Consider the following 27,253-nt stretch of genomic DNA (forward strand, 5'->3'; position numbering starts at 1 on the left):
AAAATGAAGATCTGGTGAGTGCTAAACTCAAAAACTTCCTCCAACTGTTAAACCAACACACTAAAAGTAATTCAGATTGCTATATGGCATCAGAAGAATGCACTAGCTTTGAAGCAGTGATCATTTCAGAGAGCAGTCACTATTTTGTACATGCACCATCTTTGCACGCTGTATTTAGAATTAAACTCAGATGCGCAGAACGAGACAATCCCTGTGTCAGCTGCAAAAAGGAATGCCACAAGCCTTTAGTCCCATGCTAAGATCAACTCATCAGTTCCACATGGCTTCTGCTGCCAGTTCAGGACCTTACCCAGGACTTTTGAAGCTATCTAGTGATTAAGATCCATCAGCTACATTTCCTCACCAATCTAGGCAGCTCCCCTGGAGCAACGCAGCCCAAAATAGCCTCACTGAAGTATGCAAGAGCTAAAGATGAGCATCCCTGATCAAGACAGAGGAGATGCAAAATTAGTTTAGATAAACTGTGTTTATAAGGGACTCTAACACCCTTTTAACCACCATATCAAAGAACTGTATTTTTTGAAGCTGCATTTTCTGTAATTATGGAGGTATAATAAAATAATAAACAAGATTTAAAAGTATTTTAGGCATCTCCCTAAGCTATCCAAAGTTAACACATAAAGGCTTGTTACCCTTTTTTTAGTTAAAGATTTGTTGTTTTGGTTTCGGTTTTGTTGTTTTTTTTTTATTCCTCCCGTTGTGATTCCCACACCCTTTAAATCCTGGCTGGGAAAACAGGCAGTAGGAAGCTAAATCAACGCTTGCTGTTTCCCAGCACCTCTTATTAACTCCAAAAATCTGACTGACCATCGGTGGCAGGGGGGAGAAAAGAACAAGTCTCTGAACAGCCAAATCTGCTGTAACTACTTAATGATTTTCTTTCTGTGCCCATTCCAGCATACAGGGATTTGTTGCAGCCATTTCACCAATAGATCTGATGACTCACCCAAAAATCTGTAATGATCCAGTGCTTGCCAGGCAGTTCTCTGCCCATTGGCAGCATCACTTTTGTTCCAGTCAAGAAATTGGGTGAACAAAACCTAGGAGGATTGTTAAAAAAAAAAAAAAAAAAAAAAAAAAAAAAAAAAAAACACGCCTCTGGGGCCCAACTTCACATGAGTGAACATAACAGCAGAGCCATCTCATTGCAACTAAAAAAAAAAAAATCTAACAAAAACCCCACCCCAAAAAGATATGCATGCTAAAAATAACAGACAGCTTGATTAACATCAATAATCAAACCAAAGAAGTCAGAACAAGTACAAAAGAAAAAAAAATTAAAAAGCCATTGTGATGATAACACAGCAGAACTCAACTCCTTGAAGTTCACCCCAAGAGTTATTTATTTATTCATTTAAACAAAAACCTACAGGACTAGCCCCACAAACTCCTACATAATTCACTAACATTTATTTTCCTTTTCAATGAAGTTTAGAGTAAACTTTTAAGTGTAAAACCACATGTCACAAGCACATAGGTGAAAGGAGCTGTTCTTAAAACGACTGTTCTGTGGTTTGGGGAACAGGGGAGGGATTGATAATGACTGAGCCAGAACTCAAGTCAAATCCAACCTCATAAGGCTGAGTTTAGACTGTGTCACAACTGAAGAATCATGAGCAATAAGCACTAGGATTATAAACTTCACACAACACAGTATATTTAAAATTTCTGAATATTGTATTTAACTTTAAAAATGAGTAGCTCTGAGCTGATAAAAATAATTCAGACAACCCTGTGTTAGAAGAAGTGAATAGCATGTTATAGCATTGTACTGTGATCACATTACACCATCTGGTCATTTCTAACCTACACAGGGCATGACTTAAATGGGAACTGCAGGATCTGGTAACCCAGAAAACTTTTTCCTCCCCTCAGGTAGGGAGGGGCAATTTGGGGGGAGCATCCTACCCCACTCCCCGATGTCACAACATCTCGGAAAAAAAGAGAAGAGTCCGATTCCTTCTCTGTATATTAAGTACTTGTACAAAAGTTGCAACATGTACACAGATTTTGGCTTATAAATTTGAGGAAAAAAATATATCAAAAGGTTAGTTACTAAACATTTTCTTAACAGGCAACATAATTCCTTCTACAAAAATTATATCCCAAGACTAGCTGTGAATCTGCTTAAAGCTTTTTACATTTGTCTAGTAATCCAGAGATGCCCAACAGATGGCTTTTATCCGGATAAAACAAAGACACCAGTCCATGTAAATTTAGGGTACACACCAGTCATCACATTGTAGGTTTACAAATATCCCTGGTAAGGTCACCAGAAACAGACTTCTTTTATTCATGTAATCACCATGGAAGTCCATATGTTTCCTCCCTAGAGTTTTGAAAATTATTTTCTCTCTACAGCAGTTTTAATAACAAAGGTCGCAATTAGCACTAGAACACAGCTCATATTCAGTGATAACTGTATATTTGGAAGAACTCCTTCCTCTATAAAGAACCTGTTACAGTTTTAGTGGCCTTTCTTTAATATTGCAATTTTGATGACAGGCCTTGAAATCAAAGCAGATCCCAGTTATTTCCTCCCCACTTTTACAATACTGTGGCAATTTAATCACTAGTCTATTAACTGGAATAAAAATTCTAATAACTGGACTAAAAGGGGAGGGGGGGGGGGGAAGAGGATGTACAAGAGAGGGCTTCCTTCCACTTGTCTACATTCCATGGGCACATTTCTTTAAGTCATGCCCAATCTCCAACTAAACTCAGCGTGGTCAAAAGTAACCTGAAAAAGCAAGTCAAACCACCCAGCCTATGGGTACTGCCTGCCAAGTCTTCACTTCATTATGAACATACCACATTCAGAAAACCCCCATCTATATTTGTCAAATCCATTTTACTTGAAAAGAATGTCAAGAGTTTAACAAAAAAAAATTATGATCAAACATTTGATCTTCTCAACAAGTATAACCACACAAAATACACCCTTACACCTGATAAAAATCTCATGTTTGACAATTGTCCTTGCTCCCTCCCAAACACTCAGATCAGATTATAGTCCTCGTAACCCAGCACCTCAAGATTCAGCTCTACCTTTGTTAAACACAGATGACTGATAAATTTTGTTAATGCAGCCACTGAAAAAATTGTAACACATGAAAATGTTTTATCTGGCTCCTAAATTCCTACCCCACTTTGAACTAACGCTATGGATCTTCACATCAGCATTTTCCTATTGCTAAAGAATAGCACTATTTCTGATGATATTCAAAATTCTTTTCCTCTGCATTCACAAACCACTTGCTACACTTAGATGGAACAGAACATCTTGCTACCAAACCTCCCCATGTTGCAAATTTGGGAAAACAGAGCTTTAGGAACTCTGTCTTCCATAGTTCCTCCTTTGTCTGATCTCAAATTTAGCTAAACTTTATAGCTTTGCTCTCCCTGCAAGCAGAAGACTTAAAATGAAGAAAAAAGTCTCAGTAGCTCCTAAAATCGGTAGTATTTACTGGCAGAGCCAGAACTAGTGTTCTAGATCTCAGGAATGATAAACTCACAAGGCTCAGAATCACATAACCTGGAAGTTAACACAGGCATCAGGGAAGGTGAGCAGAAGATGGTAAGCGCACCTGATTTCTCTAACAAACGCCAGGGGATTCAAGGAATGGTTGTCCAGTAAAATCCAGGTTTGTACAGAGCAGAAAGGAAGAGTCAAGCACAGACTTGTTAGCCACCAACAAATATGACTGGTGCAATGTGACCATAACTTCTGAAACACTAACAAGCCTGCTATAGTGCTCTTGAAGGAGGAGCCAGTGTACCTGGCAAGGCAGGGTAACCGGATTTGCAGACACTTCTCACAATGTTTCCTACTAAAAGCTCTTAAACTAAGATGTCAGGGAAATTATTAATGACTGACTGTAGATGGAGAGGAGGAAAAGTTAAAAAGAGGGGGAGTACATGAAAGTATCACGTGGAAGTCCCAAAGAGACCAAAAATTTAGCGTCAAAAAGGGGTGTGTGCACATATTTCTGTTACTCAGAGAATTTAAAGATGCGATGAGCAGGTCAATGAGACAGTTCACTTATGGTAAAGAGTTATTCAGAAAAATAAACGCTAAGATTGAATGACAAGAACCCCAGAAGGCTGTTTACATGCTCCACAAATGGATGATAAAAAATCAGCAGCTGAAATTCCACGTTCATAAACACAAGCTAACACATAACACACACACACACAAAAAAAAAAAAAAAAAAAAAACACACAAAAAACACCACCACCACTCAGCCATGTACTTAAACCAACAGGCTCTATGCTAGGCATTATCATGCAGGAAGAGATCTCAGGGTCACTGTGATTACTCCTCTGGAAGTAACAGCTCACAGGCAGTTATCAAAATACTGAAGCCTAGGACAAAAAAACAAACATCATAAGGTCTCTGTATAAACAGCTTCCCCAGCTTACCTATCACACACCATTACAACCTTTGGGGTACAAAAGACAGAAAAAGACCTGAAAACAGTGCAGGAGGGTCAAACAATGCTTCCATACAAAAAATTAATAAGCTGTGACTTTTCAGGTAGAAGAAGGAACAGCGAAACAGCTAGAGAAATAGGACAAGACCATGAAGAACAGGTACAGGAAGGTATTTATTGTTTATTTTAACATAACAGCCATGCAAAATGAAATAGAATATCCAACTTGAAAGCTAGAAAATAAATCTTTCCACATAAAGCACTGTTAAATTGCGGACTTGCATCACCACGAGGTGTTGTGAATGCTAAATACATAAACTGGCTGAAATCTGCTGGAAATTATCCATCAAAAGCTATAAAATTTAAGAGAGGTCTGAGCTCTGCTCAGAAACCCTTCGGTTCCAGGCTGCAGTACGCTGGGAGGATGCCCTGATGGGAGCATCGCTGTGCAGCCAACCTACGGTGATCTCTCCTTCAGCATCTGCAGCCAGCCGCTTGCAGAGACAAGGCACCGACCCCAAGGAACCTGTAATCCCCTCTCCTACACCCTCTCCAACCAACGGTGACCGATATCAACGCCACGGCGCTCCCCTCCTGAAATATAAAGCACGTTTTTCTCCCTAACTACTATCATCTGAAATCTCCATTAACGGCACCAAATACTTCCCAGGTCTCCTTTCCAAGTTTACTATTAGGGATTACCTCATGCGTTCGCATTTTACACCGCATACCTCCCATTTTAAGTCATTGCCCCGAAACTCCCGAATTCCTACCATAGTTTCTAGGCGCCCTGCGCGACTGCTCCGCGGGCAGCCCAGCAGGCACGGAAATACGGGGCGCAGCCACACGACAAACAGATCTCGCCTTTCGGTTCCACCCTCACCCCGAGCTTTACTGCAAATAAAGATGTTCCAAACAAGCAAGGTACCGCGGCCAGCCTCTTCTCTTACCTGACACGGCTCTCACCCTGCGGGCACCGGCTGCTCGCAGCCCCACAGCACCCAGCACGGCACCGGGACCGGGACCGCCGCCCCCGCCTCGCCAACGGCCGCAGAGCGCCCGTTCCGGCCGGCGAGGAGCGGCAGGGCAGGAGGAGGGGCCCGCCGGAGCACCACCTGCTGCGGCGGGGCGGAGGAGGAGGAGGAGGCCGGGGGGAGCTGGCTCCCGCACGGCGCGGATCGGAACGGGCCGGGCCCCGCGGGCTGAACGCGCCCCCGCCGCTCCCATTGGCCGCGCGGTTGCTAGGAGACCCCCACCAACGGCCCGCGCAGCCCCGGCCGCGCTATGGCGGCACCTGAGGGAGACTCGCGGAGGGACCCCCGGGGCTGCGTCTCCCCGGCGCCCGGCCCGGGACGCCGTCTCCGCGCACAGGCCCCCGGCTCTGGGCAGCCTTTCGCTGAATGCTGGCCCTTACCTTTGGCTGCGTGCCGCTGCGCTTTGTCCCCGCGGCTGAGGTCAGCAGCTGCATGTCAAAGCGTCAGAGCACCTCGCCGTGACGTGCTGTTCTTCTGGAGGGCTCGAAATCGCATTTCAAGCTTCACATTGATCTCAGGAGTTGCTCAGCGCTGTCCCAAGCAAAGGCGTTGCTTTGCTTGGTCAAGGCACTGACCCCAAGGAACCTGTAATCCCCTCTCCTACGCCCTCTCCAACCAACGATGACCGATATCAACGCCACGGCGTTCCCCTAAATATCCTGTCAGTGACCTGAGCAATGAGCATACACCAGGAGTTCCTGGCTCTCGCCAAGAGCAAATTTTGTCCAGGCACCACAAAAATGTCTCCCAGTGGGAGACACCCCACATCTGACAGCTCCTCTGGCATGAGGGGTGGCAGGAAGCACCAAAAGTGCCAGTCTGGCAGCACCTCGCTGCCCAGAGCCACCGTGTCAGGAAAGTCCTTCAGGCCCACCAAGTCCAACCACCAGCCTGACCTACTGCATCCCACCACGAAAGCATGGCCCTTAGTGCTTTGTCCACGTCCCTTGAATACCTCCATGCTCAAACACCCTCTCTATGAAGAAATTATTCTTAATGTCCAATCTAAACATCCCCTGGCACAACTCAATCATGCATTTAAATATATATATATATTACACCACTACAAATGAAAAACGTCAATAAACCACAAATCTAAGCACATTTCCCATCCTGCTGTATACTATTGCTATCTTGTAAGAATGATAAGCTTATAACATTATTTAAGGGAATGAACAAATCCTACGTATCTTCCACATATTTTGCTTCGACCAGATTTTTTCTTTGTTTTCAAATATAAAATATTTTGAAAGATTCTAGGAGTGGGAGGGGATCTTTAAGGAGTCACATCTCCAATTTTACAGCCTACAACACCTACATACCTCCCCTTCGACCCCCTCAAAGAAATTGTTCAGGTGACATTATCTAGCATTACCTCACCAAATCTGTGAGGATCTTAACAAAAATTACCTGATAGAACTCAGTAAAATTAATTGAATTGACATGATCTATTGAATAATAGAATAGCATTTGATTACCTTTGTTATTGGTTTTGCAAGACTGCAGCCTTCATTCACATCCTCATTGATTTTTCTTCCTATCTACCACCTCCGTATCCAACTACACCAAATTCTGTGATCACGCATATTTATACCTGCAATATCTAATTCTCAATTAGAAAGCTACCATCAAAAAGAAATAGCAGCAATTAGGACAAACAAGATTTATTTTTAATAGATTATATATCTATATATTCTTTTATAAATTCAGTTACTCACCTAAGCTGACACAGATTGACTACTATAATGTATTTTCAATGTAAGGAGGAGGTAATGCAGAATACTGGCTGTATCAATAAAAATTGCATTTTCCTTGATACGATTGTAACAGTGATGACCTGTGGTATACAGCAAGGGATGGAATCTCAGAAGAAAATGAGCCCTGTAAGTTTTCCTGCAACAAATACAGCTTTGACAAACCCCATTACATCTCTTACACACTGCTTGTTCTGATTTCAGATTCTTTTGCATTCAATATTTCAGGTTTTCAAAGTTCAACTTGAGAATGAAAAAATGCTGAATAAGGTCAAAACCATTCTTTCAAAGTTCTCATCAAAATTTAACTCTCGGGGATGAAATTTACTCTTGTCATCTGAACTGGAATTAAGGCCATTTCTCTTGCTGAGAGGGAGACCATAATTACTTTTCCAGGCAGATGAAAAAGAATTATTATAGGGCTAGTAAACTGACTGATTCTTGCTGTGTAGGAAGCATGCTCCCAGTGCTTCCAGAAATAACAGTTGTTGATTTGGCTTTTACTACCTTAGCAATAATAGTAATAAATATTTTTAATAACAACTTGTTCTTTTTAATGTTTAGTTCGTACTAAATCAGTCCTTGCAGTGCAGAAAAAAAAATGTTTTATTTTATGACTCAGGTTAATTGCAGAGACTTTGGACTTTTACACTGCAGCTTTGCTGCAGGTGCACTCTTAGGAGGAAGCAGACTTACACCAAATATACGTTAGTCAAAATGGCAAGTGGGACAACAGGCATTGTCGATGGGAAGGATTAAGCTCCTGTAGCTTTAAAAGATAATAGATGGTGTGGGTGTTGCTGAATTCCCTTTGTCCATTTGATCATAGCAGCTGTTCCTAAGTTGGTGCTATTCAAAAGAGAACTCCCTAAGCGCTTGGTTGTGCATCATGGATTGAGTTTTGTTTTTGTTTTTTTTTAGTGGGTTGGCCAGGAAAAGAGAAGTCTTTGTGGGATACTTTCAGACAAGAGTCAGAGCAAGGTTTACTTTATGAAAAACCTTTCATAGCCCAGCACTTTTTTATTTGTAATGCATGGATTTGGTGTAACACAGTCTACCTAAATCGCAGCAAGAAGAATCAAAACACTTTTTTTTTTTTTTTTAGCCGTTCATTACCAAGGTGGCATTTAGGTAGGATTTTGGTGTAGGTGAAGTATGGTCTCCTTGGAGATTTTCACCCATAAGAGATAGGGTAGAGGATAACAAGAAGTATTTTTTGTGCTCTCTTGAGTACACTTATCATAAATACCCTGTAATGGATTTCTGGTCTTTGGCAGTAACCCAGATTTTAAGATTACAACTCCTTAAACAATTTTTTGTTTTCCTATTTATAGTTGCTTTACTTAGGTTTGCTTGAATCTAATTGATGGAGTGATCTGAAGACTCACTTTATAATTTAGCATCTTAAAAAAAAAAAACACCTTTTATTACATCACTATTCCTCTCTGTGATATAGACCATTATCCTTAGAATTTATTTTAGGTCTGTTTCTTTTATAAATATAGCTTATAGAAAAAATACTAGAAAAAAAATATAAAATGTATTTATCCTTTCTTCCTTGTAACACTTTGCTTAAAAAGAAGTGGGATTAAGAATTATAATGGGAAAGATATTAAAGAACTAGGGGAAAATGGATGCTTTGTGAAATGGAATACAAGAAGTGCCTCTATAAACTTAAATTCAAGCAGGATTAAACTGTAACATGCACAAGAGAGCAAAGAGGTTCCTACAATTCAGAAAGAGATGGACTGATCCACATTGTGTTTGCATTTCAATTCAAACTCATCATCTTAAGTACATTCAAAAATGCTGTTTGCTAGAGCGGTTTCTATAGCAGTGTCCTGCTTCATTACAAGTCAGGAGGGCTGATGAACCATTGACTACCAGAAGCTCATTAAAATGTCTGATCCTGTTATGCAATAGGCCAGTGGCAGCCTGCGTCTCCTTTATTGTCCCTCAGTGTAAGAACTGTGCGTCTCAACAAAGCCCAGCTCACAGGGCTTTTACGTCTCTTTTGTGGAGATGCACAAAAATAACCTCATAAGCCAGGCTTTGGGTTGTGCTGTGCACTGGTAAGCGTTTCAAGTTCTGCCCTTGGTTGCTGTTCACATATTAAAAGCTCCGGTCATGCAATGAGATACCAGGTACATCTACCTGCACAGGGCTCATTAGAGGCACAGTGCTCACAGACCACTCTGAAGATGCAGACACCTACAGCAGGATCTTAGGTCGACTTTACATGCTGCAGTCCACCTATGTGATCCAGACTGTCCTCTCTCTCCCTGCCCCACTAGCATGACAGCAACTTGGCCCAGCGTCTGAAAGATATTCAGTGTCCCTCTGCCTCTTGCACTTGGACTGTGAGATTTCAGGCTAATCCCTGTTAGATAATAAAACCCTGATAAGAAGATGCCTATCCTTCCCCAGGGGGCTGACCGACTTAGCACACCCCAACATTCACAAAAATATCCACGGGATGAGCTGTTGCTGCCTGGTGATAGCATCCTCCCCTAAGCCTTTGTGCTGAAGCAGTACCAGAGAGCAAACTATGCATCAGGGATCCAAGAAGGTGCAACACAAGAGGGATGCTAACTCCACAGCACCTCATGGTATGATACAACGTCACTTAGCCAATTGCTCCCAAAATTCACTCATCCTCCACAAATTTGTCTACACTTTCGTGCTTGCCCCATTTTTGATTGCACCCTCAGCTGAGTTAGATCAGCTCACTAATTCTACAGAAAAACATCCACTTTTTTTTTTTTCCTGGACTAGTGTGCCAACAGCTTAGTGAATGAGATGGCTCACAGAGGGTTTGCATATGCTAGAGCCGGTACAAGATAACCAAGGGAGGAGAGGGAGCAAAGAAAAAAGGGAGGGGAATGGGACTTCCCAGTTTCAGTATCAGTGAGGCATTACATCACTCATCTCTTTCATGGAGCTCACCCTCATATTTTTCTCTGCAGCATCGCTTCTGGTTTCTATTTAATGACATCTCAGATAAATATAGGAGAGTAGACACCCACCTCATCTATGATATATGATAGAGGCACCCAAATTTTGCTTTCCGTTCTGGGAGATGGATACCAGGTAAGCTGCATTAAGCACCTTGCTTGCAGTCATCAAAGCCTTTTATTGGATTTATCCCAAAGTCCTTTGGAGGAGAAGAAAACAGCACATGGCTACAATGCCTGCAGTAACAGGCTCACTTCTGAAATCTTTTAGATTATTTCTAGTCTAAGGGACTATTTCTGTGAAGTAAGGAGCAGCACAGATGATGCCACTCAATTCAGCTATGTTGAAGGGCTACAGTGATGCAGAGATAATTCATGAAAAATGTTGATCATAGCACCTAATAGCAACTCATACCATGAAACAGTTATTCTTCTTTACACCCTTTCCTCTGCTATACGTACACCACCTTCAGAGAATGTGCTCAGTATTTTTGCATGCCTGCTTCAATCTCTATTTGAAAAAGCTTTGCAAACATTTGTTCAACACCTTATACTTATTAAATATTACTATAGGTAGGGCTAAACATCACTGAATCTGGCACAGTTAACTGTTCTTCTTCACTGGGATAGCTGCTGAGATATTTGAGCAAATGGCATTGCCAAATACTATGGTAGCCAGAATGCTTGTAATTGTTGTAACGTGTTTGTAAAGAGGAAGAACAAGAAGTAGCATTGGGAAAGTGAAGAGAAGCTCCCACATGGTTTGTGAAAAGCAGCAAAATAGCACTTGGGGGGAAAGTGGTGAATGAAGAATGAATTATGGCATCCATAGAATCAGTCTCTGGTTTACCTGCCTCCTCCCCAGTCATGAAAACAAGACTTACTGTCAGCAAATAAACATGTCTGTGTCATTGTTCAGCCCCCAAAGTAGCATGCAGAAACCCAAACTCCAATGGATTATCAGATGAAAAAGGAGCAGGAGCTTGATTATAATATTAAACATATGGGAATTGAGGCACAAAAGTATTGAGTGCATTTTCAGGGGAGTCCATTTCACAACCAAGAGGTGTAATTTATTTTCTTGGCTCCAATTTCAGATCATAAAAAATTAAATGCCAGTAGAAATACGCTCTTAACTCTCTCACACAAACTTACCATTCATTTTCCACTCCTATGAAGCAGCATGACCTGGGAGCTACCAGGAGTGAAGCTGCATGCAAGTACAAATGTCCTACTTCAATGAGGAAATTAACTGTAGCATCATTTATTGACTGCAAAGGAATTACACAAATGTCAGAAAAGAAGAATTAAAGCTTTTACCTAGCGCCACTACCAACCATACAGTGAAAAGATTCAGGAAAATAAAATTTCTAGAATCATATTTCACTGCAGTACAGTCCTTTCAGTGTGAGGCCCACAAAGTAATTCAAAATGTCAGTAAGCCAACATAATGTAATGATTTTGGTCCTGTGTCCCTTCAGCTGGTCTGTGACTTGCTTGCAGAGTAATTAAACAGCAGTTATCCACTGTGAACACAGCTGATACTCCTGTTTTTAAGTGTCCTCAGCTGCAACTAGTTTCAAATGATGCCTCTCTGGAGAGGGGTGCTTCATGTCATGCCACTGAAGTATAGTCTGAGTTAGGGAGAGTTTACCACTTGAAGTCACTTAAATCAAAATCCCTTTTTTCATTTCAGGATGAGCTCAGCAAAAGTATAAGAAAACAATTTTATCAATGGCGCTCAGTGTAGCAATGGTGATATACATGAGTACCTACACCAAACTTCACATACAGAAGTACTGTTATCCAGATAGGAAAAAAAAGTACGTCAAGAGATCAAGAGCTGAAAGGAAACTAATTTGCAAAAATGCCATATTTAAATTAATATTTTAAAATAAAATACCTTACTGACAAAAGTTTTAAGGGAAACAATATGGGAATGAGCAGTATCTCTTAACTCTGCCAAGACATGCTGCCACTGCTGAAAGGAGGTGGCATGTCTCCTGCACGCTGTGACTCCAAGAGAAGCAAGGACAAAACCAAAAGGGAAGCAAAATACTTTAAAATCTAAATGTTTAAAGATAATGACAAAATCCTTGTACTGTGAGTTATTTTCTCTTTAGTTCGTAATGTGAAACCTACTCAAGGAAACTTCTCATTCACTCATACCTACACAGTTTAAGCATCACAAATGCTGCTAGTATAATAGCTCTCTGTCTGTAACTGGAAAGGCAACTGTGAGTTACTTGTTCTTAATGCTCTCTTGGGTAATAGCTTAAGAAAGCTTTTCTGTTATTTGAAGATATAGAGTGAACTGCTTTAAAAACAGACTGAGACAAACAAACAGACCTTGAAAAACATCCTTAAGTGAAGTCATTTTTGTAAAACTGGTGTCAGGGGTTGCATTCCAGCAAATACAACAGCCCACTCAAAGCTTTGTTTTTTGAAAGGCTGGAGAAGCAGTATCTTAGGTAGGGTGTTGTGGGATGGGGATGGTAATAGCTGCCTTAGACACGCCTTTGGTCACTGGCATTCTACACTGTACACTCAGATTTACAAACAGCTAAAGAGTTCTCTCAAAATGAAGCCAAAGAAACCTGTTTAAACAGCTTTGGTTGAGCCTAGAAGGAACGCACAGTGAAAAAACAACAACAACAAGAAAAAAAAATACTTTTTTAAAATAATTAAAAAAAGAACTAATATCAGGAAACATGAGAGAAAAGGTTTTGTTTTCATATCAAAATTACTTGAACTTCTAGAAATTGAAAAAGAAAAATATGCACCATGAGAGACTTGTCTTAGACTTGATCAGAAATTATATTATCATTTTTATCTGTCCCCACAGAGATCACATAGTCACCTTTCTTTGGTGACTGAAGTACACTTACTGGATTTTGAAAGGCAATTATAAAAGGAGGTTATGGACCCCTCATCTGGAATAAAGTAAGGTTGATTTTAATTTCAGACATCTAGCATGTGCATGTGTGAAATTGCCAAATGAAGGAATAGAGATGTGTGTGCATTTCATGAGGGAAAGGAGAAAAAAAAATAATTGCCTGCAGGAAAGGGAAAAACTTATTTTAAGAGTGCTACTGCAAGGTGCTGGTATGTAAAAGAACTGTCTGATTTAGTGCAAAGTTTTAGAGCAGACAATTCAAGGTACCACTGCCTGCAGTCACCATCTTCACCTCTTGCTAGAGCTGATGGCCTCTGGGATCACTGCTAGAGAACCTGAGCGAGGAACAACTCTTCCCCCAGCACCAGCAGTAGGAGAGCTGTCTCCAGGAGAGGGAAAAGCATGGGAACTTAATTACAGAAAGCACTTGTGTGTAATAATACACAGGTTCAGTGTCACAGGACACAAAAGGATGGCAGCTTGGGGTTGTGCTACACCCTGCAATCTAACACAAAGGTGGAAGAAAAGCCCTTGCTTTCCAGGGGACTGCGGTGCACCCCTGGGAACACCTCAGCACCAGGTCCTGCATCTACAGTGTCTTTTTGGGGGCTCGGAGACATTGCAAATCTTGAGGAGCTGCAGGCTCGGCCGTGCAGAGAGCAAGGAATTCGGCAATCTGTATCCATGACTCTGCATACAGGCAGAACTGGCCTGGTGTCAAACACACACACACATTCCTACGTGTTAAGAACAGTAAAAGGCTTTAAAAGCAAGATAACGCAAAAACACGCGTTTAAAGAAAAACCTTCGGTTTTCCCAACCCTACTTTCTCCCAGCCTCCCAGCGAGGAGACACACGACTCAATGCCAAAAGAGGCCCTCGGCTGGTGGGACGTGAGAGGCCTGGGGGTACGGGGAGCCAGCGTTAGTGTTGTTTTTCCCTGCTTTTGGACTACATTAGATCTTCTGACTGTCTCCTCAGCACCCTGCGGGATTTGCGATCGCTTCTCTGCAGTCAGCAGCTGGGGCCAGGCTGCCCGGGCTGCGAAGGGAGGGCTCGGTGCTGAGAGCCCTGGTGGGCAGGCGCAGTAAAAGCCATAAATAATTTCAAATATAACCTCTTTTCCGCAGCGAGTTGCACGTGCTGGCGCTAGGGAAGCTGCTCTCGCCTGGGGCCGTGAGCCAGCCCGGCCGGGGCCCTGCCTTTCGGTGGAACAAGAGCGGCATCCAGCGGCCAGGCGGCGAGCTGGGGGCCCGCCGGGCACCGCGCTCCGCCGCCGCCATTTCCCTGCCCGCAGCGCATCTCCCTGAGGACGGGGTGTCATTGCTGCTCAGCCAACACAGCAAAATACAATTTGTGAGCTGCAGTAAATCAGTAATTGAAAGGTTAACCCCTGCGGCTGTGTTGGCGCTGGCCTGAAGAAACTGGGGAGAGGGATTCGTGGGCCGTGGCACACATTACACTTGGTCTGAAGGCCTTCTTGAGCTGAGGTCCAGCCCGCTGGAACATGGCATGGCAGCTATGGTGTGTGTAGTTCCCCAGGTGGCTGGAGGAAGGTCTGGATGCTGCTGTGCTCACCACCAGATGTAATGCTATGGCTGCTGCAAAGCCTTGCACACGTGTCTTTGCCATATCACTGAAGTGAGTTGCATCATGCCTCCATACGAGCTATTATTTATATTAGTGAAATTATCACTGGATTGGGTAGATTTGTATCACTTCTTCCCAGCTTGACTGAAGATTTAAGAAGTGTTTTTTCATGTTTGGTTTTAGACGTTCACCCTTAAATCATGCATTTAAAGGACAATGAATGGCGCGCTTCTGTTCACATTGGGCTCATGACCATAATACCCCTTACATGGAGGCCAGTCCCTGACAGCCTGCTGCTTCTGGCTCACCGGCTCCTTACAGGCCTGAAGAACACAGGAAATCAAAGAAAAGAAAAAGAAAAGAGAGAAGAGAGAGAGAAGGGGAGTGTTCACTCCAGCAGACCTCTAAGGAGCTTTTACATCCATCTTCCGTTATTCCATTTGGATTTCAGCTAAAGCAATGAACCTGACCCTAACCTGCTAATGACAAAGGCACCTGCAGCAGTCTCATTTCTGCAGCAAACAAAATGCTCTGAGTGAGATGGTGCTATACTGAAAAAAAAAAAGAAAGAAAAAGAAAAAAAAAGTTTATATTACCTGCCAAATACATAAATACAATGGATTAAAATTGTATGCTGTGACATCTGATGGAGAAAAACTGAGTAAACTTTTTCAGGAAGTTCAGAAGAGGTTTCAGCCCTTTAATTTAATTACATTGGCTGTCAAGTGGACATAGGATGGAGGGGTGGGAGAATCTTACTCTGTTGTGGTTAGTATATGCTTCCTGCTAATAAAAGATGTCTGCTGCTACCTCAAATGTATGTATTTTATGTAGACTTAAATTCTGAATGCTGATTTTGTACAGATTTCCCCCCCACACACACACCCTTCTTTGTCCTTCCTTCTCTTCAAATGTCCCAAGCTGGTCCACATTGAAGTAAATGTAAAGCCTCCCACTGACTGCAGTGGAAATTGGATTAAGTCTCTAAAACAACAATTACATGCCTAATTGCTCTTTACTGCTCACTTAAAAATGCATTCTTTGAAACACTACCAATATTTGTAAAGGCTGAGAGTTTAATGTGCCAAACTATTTAGGTTATTTGGAGACCTGTTTTCCACCCGTGCCTGGGGATTTAAATAAATACTATAAAAGAGTGTTATTTACATTCTGCATTTGTAACAGAAGTGTTTATATTGTGTCATTATTCTTCACAGTGATTTTCCCCTAAATACCAAAACTTGCTGCTTTGAAGTCAGTGGGAGATCTGCCATTGACTTAGTTCTGCCTAAAACTGGTGATGCAGGTTTCAGATCATTCAGAAAAAAAGGACAAGTTTTGTGAAAGACCCTTCAAAGAACTCTGCCACTGGCTTTCCTCTCCTGAAGATCATCCCTGCCTACTCCTGTCCTGAGTATCTCTTGAGCAGCAAAAGGTTGTGTGAGTTTGGCAGTGGTAGTAAATAGTAACCGAAATGACTGTGTTAAATCGACAGTAGCTTGGAGAACTTTAACCCCATTCTGCAAGCATCAGTCTGTGCCAGCTCAGTGCTCTGAATCGCAGTCCTAGCCCTAAAATGGGTACATACAAAAAACACATGAAAGTGGGTAGAAGATTCTGCAGAAATTAATTAACCATCAGTGATTCTTTACTTGGTCTCCAAGGCTGAAAAAGTAGTCAATGAAGGAAAACAGCACAATTCTCTCCCTCTAAAATCTACTGAAAGAAACACTATAATTAAAATAACTCTAAGTTTCACAAGCATAGCCTGGAGGAGGACTGTAAGATTTGAGTTTGGCTCTGTGCCTAATGACTCCTACAGAAGCTATGACTTTCTTCATTACCAGCATCCCCTCTGCTGCCACAGAGCACCTTCTAAGTATAGAGATTGAAGTTTAGGCATCCTTTTAAACAGGTATAGCCATAGCTCTGCACAGACTTCTGGATAATTCTAAATAGTGCTGAATAACATTTTTAGACACCATAGGTAAGTCAGACTTGGGGAAACAGATTAAAATGGTTACAGAGTTTTCTCTCTAACTCTATAGAGGACTGATGAAAGGCATCTAGAGAGTAAATAGCCTCAAAAATATATATATATTTACCCACAAAACAGCTGATAAGCAAATAAAAATGAGCAGTCCATCAGTATACAAATTAATTTTAGCATTATTTCAGAGGTGTATGCAGATCCTAGAAGATGACCAGACTTTTCCAGGAATTAAAAGCATACACATCATCCTGCTGCTATGTACATCGATGTACACACTCTTCATATTTAAAAGCATTTTAAGAGCATATCTTAATAAGCCACAGCAATTAAAATAAATAGTTTCTCATATAGCATACTGTTTCTCAAGAGCTGATATTAGAGTAAAACGTACTCTTCTACTAATTTGATAAAGGTAAATTTAAGAGCAACCTAGTAAAATATCCCAAAGTTAAGACTGGCATATGAACAGCTTGTTTTCCTGGAATCTTTGATAATTGTAGAAGTTTTTTTTCCACAAAAAACATAGGCTGCGAAGATGGCTCCAAACTCTTATTTTCTTTCTTTGCAGCCCTGCATTTCAACTGTGATTACAGTCAATTTTACCTCAAAAACTTTAATTTTTATGCAGTTTAAACTCTCATGGTCAAGTTTATCTGCAGAGCGTAATTTTCCTTGTCATTACTGTTCGCTTAGCAAGATGTTACTATGATGCTAGAGGCAAACATTTTCAGTACAGCTAAGAACCCTGTGAAACTAGGGCAAAGCTGGAGATTGCTGAACACAGCAAAATGAAAGGACATAAATGTGCGACATAATGATGCTGAACTTTATCATATACTATACTGGCACTGGCTCAAGGAAATGCTTCTGGATTAACAGATAGAAGTTATGTCCACATGCCTGCTTAGTTGCAGCAAACAACTCTCTCATCAAACCCATTTTCTTGGCGATGCTCTCCCTGTTGCTGGATCTGGGCAGAATTTATTCACTGCCCATCCCAGCATCGCTGTGGTCAGAAGTGCAATATAAATGGAAGGGTTACATCTGACCAAAAAATTCAAAGACAAACATGGATGTCACACAGCTGTAAAATAAAACCAACAAAGACTATATCCCACAAGCTCTGATGCTGTTATTATTTAACCTTCTGTCCCCCCAGCATTTTTCCAGTATGAAGGGGGATGAGTTCAGAAGCCATTATCCAGCACTCGCAGAGCTGAGGCCCTTTCCCATGGCAACTGGAGATGCAGCTGGCCGTGACCATCCACTCCGTGAGCCTGGCAATCCTACAGCAGCGGTCCACACATTTTTAGAAACTAAGCTTTACTGCAGTATTTTCAACTAAGTGAAACAGAGAAATAAATATCCTATTAATGCGTTGTCAGACTTTGCATGTGTTTGTGTGTGTGCACGCAACTTCTTTTTAAAGTTATTTCATAAGACAAGTCTTCCTAAGGAATTTTTATTGACTAGGAAATACTAATATTTACATTTTAATTATAGCACAAACATTTGCAGTCAGATACGTCACCTGATCTTTCAGGTGCCTGTGTGCAGGGGCAGCAGCCATGTCCATGAGGCACTGGCTGCAAACCAGGGCTTACACCTGCAGGCAAGAGAGCTCTCTCTCTCTCTCTCTTTTTTTTTTTTCTCCTTTTTTGAGATCATGTAGTATTTTTGTAGCTCCCTCTGATTCTGGCTGACAGCTAGAGTCACCCTCTTGCCATCAGTGGCAAGCCCCAAATCAGCAGTCAGGGATTCTGAGCTACTCCCCTCTGCCCTGGCAGGGCTGACACAAGGGCAACAGCACATTGTTGGGTACTGCCAACCCAACCTGGGGTACCTTGGCCCCCAAAATAACCCACAGGTGCAGCTGGATGTGGCTCTCCTGTCCCTTCCCCAGTGTCCAAAAGCCCCCTTCAGGGATCTTTGCCAAAACACTCCTGGCACACCTCATGCCTCCCCAGCATGCAGCAATGGATGGGGTGGCACGTGTGATGAGCAAGTCACGGCTTTGGCAGCTTTATACCTGTAACAGAATTTTCTGTCTGCACAAACACCAGAAATGCAGCACAGCCTGCCCCTGCTTGGAGCATACTGAATTATAAGGAACTAACTAGAAAAGTACGTAGGGAGTGTGGCATAACACTGTGCAGCATATGGATATTCTGGTTTTCCACGCCCAAATTCTATCTAGCATAAATAGGCTCATTTCTCACTGACATCAAGAGATGCTGTCTTACATTATTGCATACTGAAATTTAAAAGAGGATCATGATCATCTCCCACATCATCAAGCAAAAACTAGTTGTCCGAAGCCAGTCAACATTCCCATAACAGCTTTAGTGTACACCATCAATCTTTCCCCTAGAAGCGATTTTCCCTCTCGCTGCACCGACTGCCCTCTGATGCAGCAGCAGGTTACTCTCTGGACAGCAGGGAGACTGTACCTTTCCCCATGGTGCAATGGCTCAGCCTGACGCCACCGGGAGACGTGACAGCTTTCAAAATAGGTAAGCACAGGAGCACCTCCCCTCCTACCAGCATGGCCTGGTCTTCTCGTGGTGGAGGTCATCCCTCCAGGTTCCAGCACGTTTTCCAGCACCCCCATTTCGCTCATGCAGCCTTCCCTGCAGAGTCTGCAAGTAATGGAGGAGCCACATCAGCTGCCAGCAAAGCGCCCTTTGGACTAATGTTTTTCAAGTGGCCTACTGTGTCAAATCCCTAATTGCACTAATGGACCTAATGAACCGAGCCTCCCAGGGGCAGCCACACTGACAGAGTTATTTAAAATTAAACCAAACAAAGTGCTCAGGAACAGACTGCTGGAGCAGCCCTGCCCTGGAGGGAGGCAGCCCCTGGGCCCACTTCAGTCTCAAGATTCGCTGATCAGAGCCCGCAGCCCCAAAAGGAGGGGCTGATGAGCTGTGTTGCTTCCTTGTGCCAACAAACAGCAAATACACAGGCAAACCGTTCATTTCCTGATGTACCCAAGCCTGATGGTTATTAACCAGATGTCCACTATTTTTAATATCTGTTTTAAGCTGTTTTCCGTGATGATTGCACTGCCTGAAATGGGAGTGTGTAGTGCACAGCTTGCTTTATGGTCCTGAGGTGATTTTTAATTGATGGGTGGCCTAGAACTGGTTGAATGCTCAGAGATATCTTTTAATAATAAAACAGGTTATTTCTCTATATTCCTCCTGCTGTAACTACTTTTTCATTTCCATAACTTTCTATCTTTTTAATTCTTGGGCAACGAAAGAGCTGGGACTTTGGCAAAAATGCCTGCAGCAACTGAGGCTCAATGACTAGCCTGCCTTACAGCACGGGTCAGTTACTGAGTTGGTTTTGTTGTGCTGCAGTTGCCATAGAAATTATTTTAAAAGTTGTTTCATCTCACTAAAGCAAACTCTAACAGACAACATCAATTCATGAGTCTTTCACATTTTTCTCCAGTTAGTCTTGATCCTGTCTGTAACTGCAAATATTTACATGTGGGCCAGGATAGTTTATCCTTCAAGTAGCCTTTTTAATAGCAACATAACATCCCTCGCAGATCTTCAGCCCCATTCACGGAAGCCTCAGCCTGCTTCCGGAAAGAGAATTAGCTGTTAATCCATTTGAGGGGGACAGGAGTCGTCACCTTACTGTCTGCAGAGATTACCTGCTCAGGACCAGAAGCAAAACTGAGGTGGAGTTTGGAAATGGTGTTTGTGAAGACTTGTGTTGCCGCTGCCAGACTGGCTTCTTCTGCCAGAGCCTGCAAAGCAAGGAGAGTGAAGGTTTCACAGCCCTGACCAGGTATCTGCACTAATGCAAGCAAACCCCAGAACACAATGCTGGAAGAAGTGGAAGATGCTGCTAAATGGACAGACCATCCCTACCTGGATGCCCCCACACACACTCATCTCCTCTCCTCTCAAACCACCCATCAGTGGTGTTTGTCCTCCCTCATCACGCAGGTCTACTGTCCAGTGAGGTTCCTCAGCCTTCCTGGGAGGTCAGGTTTTGTACAGCCACCAGCTGTGCTGCTGTCCTCCAGACACTTCCCAGTTTGTCCGGAAAGTTCAGCCCAGTGTCCTGCATGCAGCCTGCCACTGCCAAGCCACATCAGAAAACTGCCTCCCGTCCTGCTTGTGCAAGAGTCCCAGTAACATCCCACTGAAGGGCACTGGTATTTCTCTTCTGTCTGCAACAGCCCAGCACTAGTGTTCAATTCTTACAAGGATAGGATAGAAAATGGCCTGAAAACATGCTTTACCATCAGCCTTCAGAAAAAGAAACTCCTCTCAGATTGCCATGAGCCACTGGAAAAAAAAAAAAAAAAAAAAAAAAAAAAAAAAAAAAAAGCTGTTCTCCCAGATGCTGTTCTCCCAGATCCAAGTTCAGGTTCAAACAAAAGTCTCCTACTATGCCCAGACAAAGGAATCACTAGCCTTTCACAGGTCTGCTTTAATGCACTGCTTTGACCCTAGATTCACAACTGCTGCTCCATGTGGTAGCACTTTCTCCCATACGCATAACAAACCTCTGCCCCCCGCACTCTCCCACCCTCCACCTCTGCCCCAAGATTATGGTTGTCAAAGCCCAGTGCCATGGCTGGCAGCTCCTCATCGATCCTCCTTGGTGCTGGGTCAGGTCACCATGAGCTCTGATAGTATTTAGGTGCCCAGAGGCCTCACCAAAAGCCAGATCACCCCACGCCCGCCTGCCCCTGCCCAAGGCCCAACAATGCCATGGCCAGGGGAGGGCTGCAGGCCAGGCCAGGCCGTGCTGGGCCACAGCTTGCCCAGGACATGGCTCAGGGCAGCACCAGGCTCCCGAGCCCTGCTTGTTGTCTGGCTTCGGGTGTGCCATGAAGTTGCTCAGGAGGCAGGTTTGGCCCAGGCACTGCTTTCATACATCCTGTGTGAAGCGGCCTGGCCCGAGGTGCTGTAGGCCAGGGCTGGGAACAAGCACGGGGGATGCCGAGGCCAGATTTATGCAGAGGGTATATATTTGTATGTGGGCTGTAAACACTAACATCGCATTGTTTAAATCAGGAATAAGCAAATAATTGTGTTTACAAGCATAGATATGTACAGCCTCCCTAGCGTGCATCAGCAACAATCCAGAGCTACTATAAATAGCAACATTCCTAAAATCACATCTAAGAAAGCTCTATTGTAACAAAACTTGGCTTATCTTTACTGACAATCGGGTTTTACTATTCTTTGAAGAAGACTTCTAAATAAGACCTTTCGCAGCTGCTACTGTCAGGCAGTAGTATTTTTGCTGCTGGAAGCATGGCATTTAACAGATGGAAAAGCAGATAATGTAATGCTATAGCATTCACAAATAACATTTCAGAAGTGGTAGTCATGGGCTTTAAATAAAACTGGGCAAAGCAGAGCTGAGTCAACTGCAGCTCCTGGATCAAAGAAAGCTCCAGTTGCTTCAACTTTGACAATGTCAAAAACAGCCCTTAAAAAACTACTGGGACAACTTTTAAACCTCATACCTGGAAGACATATAAGTGCCAGTGAGCTCTCCAGAGAGGATGGAGATGGAGAACCTGAGCAGGGGTGCAAGCTGTTGCTGTGCCCTGGCTGAGCGGTACCACCAGAACTCTGTCAGCAAGGCTGCCTGCCCGGCTCTGTTCCTCCTTTCCAAATAATAATAATAAAAAATAAAATAAAATAAAATAAGATAAAATAAATAAAGAAATGTAAGAAGCTTCCAGCTGCATTTGGTGCACAGGCAGCCCCAGCCACTGCCACATCTTAGGAACCCCAAGATCCTTACTTTCACAGCGATGTCTCCCTCTTTAACCTATGCAGAAGGCAGGTGCACAGAAAGAGGTGCAGAACACAGCAGTGCCAGCTCCTCACACAGAATGTTTTTTGTTTATTGTTCATAAAAGTAGCACATCACAAAAGCATTGCTTGTCTCCCAGCCAAATATAGGGATCAAATAAAGCATTAGCAAAAACCAAATCTGCTGGGCTGGGTGTGTCATCTTTGGCATGTCGATGTAAATATTTGCACCCAGTTTGCCTTTTGACATAATAACTCCTTCAGTCCTCATTGTGGGATTAAGTGAATCAACAGCCCTTCAGGGCAGTTCCTGATGGAGCCTGCTCCTACCATTTGTATCACATCAGTGGATATCAGCCCTCAGGAAATTATTGTAGCAAGTCAAAATATTCAGTGTGAATGCTGCAGGGAAGTAAGAACTGCTCATACTAAATCCAATTGTTACCTCAACCCCTGCACCTCTTCTACTCAATATTTGTCTTTGCTCCCTGAAAGCTCTCTGCCTCGAGTCTGAAGCTCGCACTGCTGTCGCCACAAAGGGACAGGGGGCAAGAGCAAAGGGGACAGAGAATTGAGTTCTCATCCATCAGACACTTCTGTCTGGCAATCCCCAGCCTGTCATTTGGGTTAAATCCCTTGTGATATTGAGATGTCATGTCTTACTATTCCTTTGAGCTTGAACCAAAGAGAATGCCAGCCTAAATACCATACCTGAATACCAGGGAAGATGACCCTCCAGCCTCCCTCCTACATAAAAAGAAGTGGACCTGGAATTAATTCTTGTCTGACAGTTATTGACAGAGTTATAAAGTGCTTTGATAACTCAGTGAAGAAGACAACTGTAGATGTCACTAAGATAGATGGCCATCTGTTAACATAAATATTCATGACTTCTTTTGCCCTGCTTACAACCCTGGTACATAGGCACTGAATGCCCTGGTCCTGCTGCCCCTGGACATGGCACCCAAGGCTGTGAAATCCCACCAGCACCATGGGCTGGCCCACTCCACTTCCATTCAGAGAAGAGGAGCAGGAAACTACAACTGTCAGCTGAACAGCTTAGCAGCAGAACCCAAAGAAAAGTTGATAGCATCAGGTTTAGTTAATAAGATGAGTAGCCCTGTGTACTGGGGATCTCCTGTGACTGGCTGCAGTCCCTACAGTTCCCTCATGTCAACAAAGGTATGATCACTGGCTCACTCAAATCTCTCCTGCTGGACACAGAGCTTTCAGAATTCACATATATAAACAAACACTTGCAAGAAAGCCTTTGGTCAGAGCTCCTGCTGGGCTCAGCTACCATAGCTCCAGCCCCAGGCTTTGCCCCATTCCTGGGACTCAGCAGAGGTCCCGTGAGCCCATGGATGTGGGTGGGAGCTTTGCCAGGGCAAGGGCTCAGCATGTTGTGCCCCACGCTGGGTTCTCATGCCCAAGAGGGGCTGCATACATACTGCAGTCACACCGTGGTTCAGAGAAGTTGATCAGAAAAAAGATTTCTTCAGTTCTCCTCTTCAGAAAACTCCCTGGTTAACAGCCTAAGACTCCCAATGTGTTAATTGTAGAAATCAATCATATGCCTGGGGTCTACTTTTGTTTAGCCAAAGTATTTATTGTTCTCCAGCATCTAACTAATGTATGCAAACATTACTTTTTTGTTGTTATTGTCAGTATTCTGACCTTGCAAAAAAACATGATGAAAATGTCTGCTCAACCATATCTATTTCTTCTTGTGGCTCTCTGGTCTGTGAAATTGGAGAGTTGCTTTAGGATCTAGTACTGCTGGAATTTATCTGTTTAGAGAAAAGCGTGGTTTAATCTGTGCTTTGAAGAACAAAGCAGAACACAAAAAATTACATAGACTGTGCAAAGAGATTATACAGGAGAAAATGGGACAAAACAGTGTAGGTCAAATTTTGGACATAATCCAACATTGCAAGTTTCTGCTTTATGGGCCCAAATATTTCCTCTTTAAAGTCAACAGTTGTGTCTGGGGGTGGGATTAGTGCACAGGCCAATCCAGCCTTCTACTGCTGCGCCTGTTGGTAACAATGCAATGGGAACGTTTGTCATATAGCAGAAACTTAAAGCCCAAACCAGACATTAAACGTCTTGATCTCACAAATGCTGACACATGCTTGGCTCCTTTCACATGAAAGTTCTCCTGGAAGCAACACAACTGTGCAAAAATTACAGCTAAGCACATGTGTGAGCAGATATGAATTCACAGTCTATGGGCCCTTTATCCCTACAGGCACAAACCCTTGCATTTCTAATTAAATTAACTCATTTATACCTGTGGGAAAAATCACAGTCCAGTATCACAAAGTACACTGCACAAACACACTGACATTCATAACAACTGATGCGTTAACCAGAATTTGAATAGAATCATTTAAGCATTAATAACATTTCCATCTCTGGAGGTCAAGCCTTTTTACTCCCCTGCGTTTTGACATCCATTAGTAACATAACGTATTTCTAATAGAGACCTAATTAAAGCCAACACACCAAAGTGTTTGTTTGCGTAAACACAAATGGAAGATGGAGATAAAATTAACTCTGCAGTACTGTGAGAGTCTAGCATATGCAGGAGAATCTTGGGTGAAGAACATTTGGGGTGAAGATAGTAGATACATATTCTTAACCATTACACGTACAAAATGCCAGACTTGGTGAGAGCACCAGCTCTTCCAAGCCACAATCTCATCTCCTCCACAGGAGGTTTAGGAGAAAAGTGAAAGGACCTCCCTAAATGAGAAGTACATCCCCAGATCATCACCGTCCGAAACACTAAGCAATCCACTTTTGCTCAGAAACATCACCTCCTTATTTTCATATATATATCAGAGCAAGCGAGCAAAACTAAAAAGGTCAGGGAAGTTAAGTAGGCTGACTTACTCCTGGCTTACAGATATGCAGGGGAGTATTTTTTGGAGAAGTTAGACTGTATCCATGGTTTCAGTGAAGCTACTGTTTAAATTAAAACACGGACATTAGTGTAAACCGATTAATAAGTGATTTGTGCTTTTGTTATTGTGCATGTTGATTTCCTGAGAGGGTTGTACATCAAAGCCCTAAGTGTAGAGAAATGCGTGAAGTCTAGTTCACAAAAAAAAATAAAAAAATAAAAAAAAATTCTAACATAACTATCTGGTAAACATAGCACTGGTTAGCTTGAAAATAATTTATTTCAATATACACAGAAAAACACACTTAGATACTTACAGAAGATGATCCAAACTACCATATTTACAGGCTGTAAAACAGCACTTCTAAATAGGTTGGGAGAAAGCAGATGCTTCTGCCTGCTGCAGTGAAAAAGCACCCTCATCGTATAAAAAGATGCATAAACGAAGCACAGGGACCAATTACTACTTGAAAGCTAAGCAGGGTGTTTTGAAGAATGGCTCAAAGCACAGAAGTGTTTAAATTCCTTATCTTCTGAAAGGCCTTGGTGGGGAGGGGGTTAGGAAGCCTAACATGACCTAATTCCTTATTTCATGAGGGATTTTCTCCCCCTTTCCCCTGACAAGCATGCATATTCACTGCAAAACACAGAATTCAAGGAGGATTGTTTTAAAAAGAATTCCAGAAAACAAGTTATCTGTGTGACTATATAACAGGCCAATGAAATAATTCAGCTGCTAGGTAATGGCAAGCAGAAACTCTTCTCTAGTTACTACCAGCATACGTTACCAGAGTTATTTTTCAGTGGGATTGGTTACCTGCTGCACTTCGCCATCTGGCCTCACAAATGGCTGCACCAGCATAAGTGGGGAGTGGGTGCAAGGGGGAAAGTGAAATTACTTCTTTCATGTAAGTTAGAAGTATTCTTTAGACTTACATACTAACAAACAAAATTTACTTGCCTTCTTCTTTTCAGTACTTCCACTTTTGGGGTCTAGTCTTGCAAGCAGCAGTTGCTTTGGGCTAGACCAGAGCCTTACCCCACACTGCATCCTCTCTAGGATAGCAGCCAAAATAGCTAGAACTCTAGGGAAGAAGTGTAAAAAATATGGCAAGCCTAAACTGACCCTTCCCCATCAGCTTCAATTAACCTGCAGTTTAGGCCTAAAACCTAAAACCTAGCCGTTTTAACAAATGGTTTTGTTCACTAAAACCATGGAAGAATCATAGTAGTGTCATTGCTCACATTTTTAACTGCTACTTAGAAGAGTTTTTTGTTTGTTTGTTTGTTTTTTAAAAAAAGCTATGTATAACTATTTATAGTATGTATATGATCAGGGAAGGGCAGCATAACTTCACAGAGCTGCAGTAGCTATTGCAGTTCACAAATACATGCACAAACTGCCATACATACAAATTCCGTTGTATTTCACCATTTCACAATGATTACTATAATAAATAAATAAAACAACCAAAAAAAAAAAAAAATTAACCACAGAAGTACAAAGAAAGAAAAAACAGCCATGGTAAAAGAGCCACAGAAGCAGTGCCACGCAGGCTGCAGCAGTCTGGCTGCTCTCCCAGACAGCCCCATCACCCACCCCACCTCGGTCAAAGTGACAGTGCAGATCCTGGCAGAGAAACATCTCTCCCACGCACAGTTAGTAAACGATGACCAGTCTAGCTGCTTATGCAGAAAGGTTTAAGAGATCTACCATGTAAAATAAAGCTACGTTGCTTGAGCTTTTGATAGCAATTCTCTGAAAGGCATCTCTATAACAATCTATAACGAGCACGACCACGTGGACTTCATGGGAGAGCTAACCATGGAGGACTCTCCCAGCCTCTCTTCAGCCTAAGAAAAGCCACGGAA

The 27,253-nt window shown here is 42.6% G+C and overlaps 1 protein-coding gene across 4 annotated transcripts in view; it reads right to left on the minus strand.

Moving 5' to 3' along the window:
- Window positions 1–11,455, minus strand: part of SSX2IP (SSX family member 2 interacting protein) — a 28,275-nt gene extending 16,820 nt beyond the window's left edge. Inside the window, exon 1 of one of the 4 annotated variants that reach the window (XM_068690627.1) lies at window positions 11,352–11,455. The gene's annotated coding sequence lies outside the window, so the exon portion shown is untranslated. Of the gene's footprint in view, window positions 1–5,404; window positions 5,612–11,351 lie in introns of those variants that run through there. The other 3 variants (XM_068690629.1, XM_068690626.1, XM_068690630.1) reach the window with 3 other exon arrangements.
- Between the last annotated feature and the right edge of the window lie 15,798 nt (window positions 11,456–27,253).

Source organism: Anas acuta, chromosome 8 (assembly GCF_963932015.1).
Source record: "Anas acuta chromosome 8, bAnaAcu1.1, whole genome shotgun sequence".
NCBI classification, from domain to species: Eukaryota; Metazoa; Chordata; class Aves; order Anseriformes; family Anatidae; genus Anas; species Anas acuta.